Raw genomic sequence first — 6,060 nt, 5'->3', positions numbered from 1 at the left:
AAACTGAAATTGCTTGTTTTTGTCTGCTACAGTACACATGTGTATCTGCTCTGTAAATCACATCATGTGTTCTCCTTGGAGAGGAAAAAAAAAAAAAGAAAAAAAGAAAAAAAGACCAAAAAGGGAGAAATTAAGATTTTATATTTTTTGTCCATGACAGTGGCCCCTATTTTTGCGAGAGTATCGTTATCCATCTACATAGATGGAGAACTATGAGCCAATCAAATCTTGGCAGAGAGCAGTAACTTCGCTGTTATGTCATAGGCACACGTCACGCTGACTAACCAGCCAGACAGACCTGCTAAACGAGAGCTTTTGGACAACAACCAACATTAACATTCCTATTACAGTCTCTTTATAATATAACGTACAAACATGAATACAGAATTTTAATAAAAGCTAATTTTGTATGTGACTGTTAAACCTGCATTAGTTGTTTCTTTTCAGAGACTTAGCAGTAGCACAAAAAGCTGTAAACACAACATTAACTAATTATCACCTTAAAAGATGAATATGGTGAACACAGTTTCCTATTTACATGTCAACAAATATTCCTTGAACTGGAAATATCTGTCAAGTGGGCCTGTTGACAACAGCACTGAGAAAAGCTCCCTGCTACGTCTGGAAACAATGCTAATACAGAGCAGCAAGAGTGAACAAAAATACTAAAATTGCAGGCTGGAAAACCAAAACAGTGGGCTAATTAATGTTAATTCACTTATAGCAGTTTGATGAATAGTATCCCTGCACTGGGTGTTTAATACTGAAAAGATATGGATCTGTAGCAATGACTATTGGACCAGTAGGACTTGGGAAAAGCTAACAATGACTTGGACACTCCTATCAGCCAGTGAACTCTTGGTCACCCATTACATGTATTACACTGCTGGTGAGGCACGTGGGCCGAAAAGAGAGCAGTCATCCAGCCACGTGCCTTTTTCTGATTCTTTCTCCCTCGATACAATTCGCCCTCCCCTTCCATCCTTCTCGTTCTGACACACACCCACAGAAAACATCCTGGAGACATTAATGGGTCCTCATCAGGCTTAGAAATAAAATACATAGTCATAAGATCTAAAAAAGGAAATGACAAGAGGAGGGACTGGTGAGAGACTGAAGGAGAAAGAGAAAGAAAGTGCTATTACGAATGATAGAAAGAGATTAAAGTCAGTATAAAATGATCTCCATGTCACGTCCGTGTCCTTGGACAGTTCAAGATGACTTCCACTGAAAAACAACTGCCATGTGGCTTTACTTGTTGCAGTAAAACATTTTATTATTTATTATATCTGATTTACATCCAGACATAACAATTTAACATGATCACTCATAACAAAAACCTTCCCAGGCAGCTGGTAAGAGCAGTGAATAAAAGCCTTCCTTGTAAATCGGGTCACATTCAAAAAGGTACCAGCTTTCCAGTAGCAAACCAGTGCAGAGAAACTCTTTTTCATGCTGCACAGGTACAGCAGGTAACATAGTTCCTGCACAGCATTTCACAGCCAGCTGGTGAGGGCTAGGGTTACACTTCCCGCTCACGCCGTCATGTATCTGCTCATAAATCAGCAGACTTTTATAAGACACTTAACAAGAGTCTGCACAGACAGGAGGGAATGAGCTGCAGACTTATTGAGATATCAAATAACACCTCTGTAGCCTTATCAGTATAATTACCTGTTATTGTTGAGACAAATGCCTCGGAAACAGGGAAAGAGCTATTCCCTTACATAATCCTATGATTTATTACCTTCACGATGAAGCAGAAAGTATTTACAGTGTCTGTCCAAAAAGTTGGAATCCCATGCTATCAGGTATTTAGTCAAAGTTTAAAAGTTGATGTGCTTCTGCCACATATATCCATCACTCTTGGGGCTTCGCCAAACTGATATCTAGACTTGAGACATACGTGCCGACACACACATATGACTTACAGAATTAAAAACTGAACAAAGACAAAAACTGTCTCTAAAGAGTCTCGTTTTTTTTTTTTAAATAATGTTTTCAATTCCCTGATGTGTGATATATATTTTACAGTCCATTTCAAACTAAAACACAAAAGATGATTTTTTTTATTTTTTTTATTGAGCTGCGATTGATGCAGCCATCATTTAAAAGCATATAAACAGATACATGGCCCTCTTGTGGTTACACTGGATCAGACACATCCAACACACCACAGACTTATCACATCTTCTCAGCTATGACTAGATTCCACAAGATAAGGTCTCCGGGTTTCCTTTACAAACACAAAACCCTTAGTAACTTTGTGCACTTGGAAGACGTGTAGTTCCCCATCAGGTTAACTCCCACTAAAACCTGTAAATCGTCCAGCTACGAATACCGACATGACTGATTAATTAATCACTCTGACTGATTAATTCCTCAGGGGAAAATTTTGGTTCAGTTAAAAAAATATGAGACACCTAAACACGAGACATGCCATCAAAGCTCCAAACATAACAAAACAGCATCAGTATTCATCATCAATTAATTACTGAGACAGATTTAAAATATAACTGTGTCTAAGCTAAATGAGACGACCTTTCATCATCCTTGCTCTTGTTCCATTTCAACATGCCGTAAATACCACCTGGGTGCATGCATCTTTTTATTGCTACTGAAGACAGAAAAACTCAAAGAGACTCTATCTACCTTTACGCTCAATGTTCTGTTTGGGGCCCTGGAGACCCTGGACCCTCTTTATTAGCTAAAAAAAAAAACAAACATACATAACATTGTTTTATCACTTTGTCACTTAATGACCTTTCACAATTTTATGAGAATTGGTTCTAAGCATTAGAAACTCATTAACATGAGCTTGAACTGGTGACATGTTTGAACATGTCAGAGACACCAGTTGTAATCACTTTCATTATCGATTAATCTGCAGATTACTGTCTCAATTAACCAGTTAACTATAAAATCTCCAGCAGCAGTGAAAAATGTCCAGCCCAGTTTTCCAGAATCCAAGGTAACGTCTTTAAAATTCTTGTTTTGTCTGACGAACAGTCCAAATTCCAAAGATACTCAGAAAGCAGCAAATATGAGACCATATGAAGATTTACAGGAAGTTAGACCTATAGTAGTCAGTATGAAGGATGCCACACATTACAGGCTCTACAGTATTGTTGCTATTTTAAACTCATTATTCAGCACAATTTAAAAACAGGAATGAAGAAATGAAATTCTCACAAGCAACTGCCTTACAGGCTCATTCACAAGTGACTGGGAAAAAAAATCCATACTAACCAAAGACAGACCCACACAACAGGGTCCGTGTGCAGACTATCAACCTACAGCAAAGGCTGGATTACCAACCAGGACACAAGACTCCAAGGTTTACTCCATGTCATTTGGATCTACATAATCTGGTTAATAGCACATTTGTTAGCAATGTGCACTCCTGAAGTAGAATATCAACTGACAGATCCTCGATTTTCCATTTTGTTGATTCTAATAGTTTTTTTTTTTTTACTGACCAACAGTAAAAAAAATGTTGACCTTACTATCCTGAAATACTGACAAACTAGCAAATATTTACATCTGATAAACTTGCACAGGAGATTTTTTTGTAATTTCTGCTTTAAAAATACACTATTAATTAATTAATTATCAAAATTGTTCCCAGTTAACCAACTAATCAATTAACCCACCAACCATTTCAACTCTAGAGTACAGGCTGGTATAGATATGTATAGTGGGGGTGAATCGGGTCCCAACGGCTCATTTATTAAAGATGATGATGTCAACAGTTCATAATATGACCTGTTAAAAAAGTGTTAAATACACACCAACAGCCACAGAGCAACATTTAACTATCGGGAAAGAAACCAGCGAACAAACAGACACAAGTCAGACTCAGACGGAGAGAGAAAAGAAAAAGTATATCTGACTCACTATTTGACATCGAAATCCATCTTCGTCTCTTTCCTGCGGACGAAGTGTCCACAATGTCCCACTGCACCTGTTGCAAAAACACCGGAGCTAATATCGTTAGCACTTCTGGAAAACAAGCTAACTCCGTTTCATTTAAATCAAGTTGTTGTTGACTTTCAAATGTTTCTTACGAGGCCACAGCATGACTGGCTTTCACCGTCCACTTCAGAGTTTCTTCTCCAGAGGTGTTTTGCAGTGACACGACTGATTGATACTTCATGATTCTCTAATTAAAGAATGCTAGTTTCACCTGTTCTCACTCCTGCAGAATGTCGGTAAAGCTGCAATACCCATGTTTTACCACACACATTGGCTAATGTGTACCAGCCGTTACAAGGGGGGCGCTGTTTCGGTTATTTGAGAAAACGCGTCTTAAGTGATACAATCGGCAGCGGTGAAAAGTAACTAAATCCATTTTCTTTCAAAGTAGCACTAAAGTACAGTTTTGAGGTACTTGATTATTTTGATGCTAGTTTATACTACACTACGTTTTAGAAGGAAATTGTATGTTATACATTCATCTGACAGCCATAGTTATTTGTTGTTACTTTACACAAGATTTGACATGCTTTGTCAAATTAAACTACCAAACAGAGATTTTTATACAATTCCATGAAGGTGAGGATAAAATCATAATAAAATGGTTGCTGTAATTATTACATTTATCTTGTTGCTGTGGTCGTTAGGTTATTTATTTATTTATTTATTTTGTAGTGCTTGTAGGTCTGACTGTAGATATGGGCCTGAATTTGACAACTCCTGAGGCCGATTTATTTCTGTGTTTTCTTTTTCCCTTTGTCTTGTGATTTGGTTAGGCGTGTTTTTTGTTTGTTAGTTTATACTGCTTTTGTGGAAAAGAAAAAAACAGGACAAGACCAAATCATGTACCAAACAGTACCCAAATCATGCATTAAAGCAAACATGTATTTAAATATATATAAATATATATATATACAAACATATAATTCAAAATATCTATCCCATTGAGACGAAGAAGAAAATGACAAAAATATTTAAAAGGAAAAACAAAGTGCATTTTGCTATCATTATTATAGTTAAAAACTTTACTAATTATAATACAGAGAGGAGCTTTGTGGGACCCCAGACAATATGCAGTAATGCCAATGTTGACTAAAAACATGGGTTGAATTAGTTGTCCCTTTTTTTCCAGAGCAGTTGCACAGGAATTGTGTTGTCATACATTACGAACCCAGCAACTACAGCAGAGGTCTGACGCTGGAAGCGGTGCTTCTCTCACACAGGCAAACATCAACCCACCTGGTCAAGAACAACCTTCGACCTCTCATCGGTTCCTCACTCCTCTAATCAAATTATGCTCCAGCATGAAAACATTACCGGTCAGTCTGTCAGCGTGTAGTAATGATTTCCTCCCTCACATGGTGTTTTCCATTTTTCTGCGCTGAAGTGACACTGACTTCATACTGGTAAATAGTCTAAACTGGGTCTGTGCAGAACCACTTGTTGCTGCCTGCCACTTTTCATCCAACATTCACATTTAACACAATAAGCTCTAAAGCAGACACACCCTCCTGCTCGATTACAATGTTGTGTAAGTTGTGATTTTGATTTTCTAATAATCAGTAAAAATTAAATGACGCCATCGTTGGTCATCATCCCACCCACTGACCTCACCAAACCACACCAAATATAATCCAAACCTCTGGAACAATGCTTTTGTTGAAAACATAACAAAGAAGGGGGCAGCTGGATGCAATTTTTTTTGCATGCAGTACAATGACACATTGTTCAGTATTTATTGTTTCACCAGGCCAATGGCATGTTTACACAATGTCCAGCACTTGCATAGGCATTAAATTACACAGCCAGATTCTGGCACGTATGTGACACAGGATGATTACTGGTATATACTCTTTTAGAAACTGTCATGGCCACAGGAGAGCCTATAATCCATATGAGGCTAATCTGCTCTTCAGATTATCCGGGAGCGACTAAACACCTGGCCCAACAGCATAGTGGAAGAAGCCAATATATCAGTGACTCTAAGAGCAAGAGCAAGTCCTGTCACATTCCCTTTGGGTAAGCAGTAGTGAAAAAAATATTTTAATCCTTTACTTAAGAAAAAGTATCAATACCACAACATAA

Source organism: Seriola lalandi, unplaced genomic scaffold, assembly GCF_002814215.2.
Source record: "Seriola lalandi dorsalis isolate HSWRI2012SDOR001 ecotype SW California unplaced genomic scaffold, Sedor1 jcf7180002054908, whole genome shotgun sequence".
NCBI lineage: Eukaryota > Metazoa > Chordata > Actinopteri > Carangiformes > Carangidae > Seriola > Seriola lalandi.
This window is presented reverse-complemented; position numbering follows the sequence as displayed.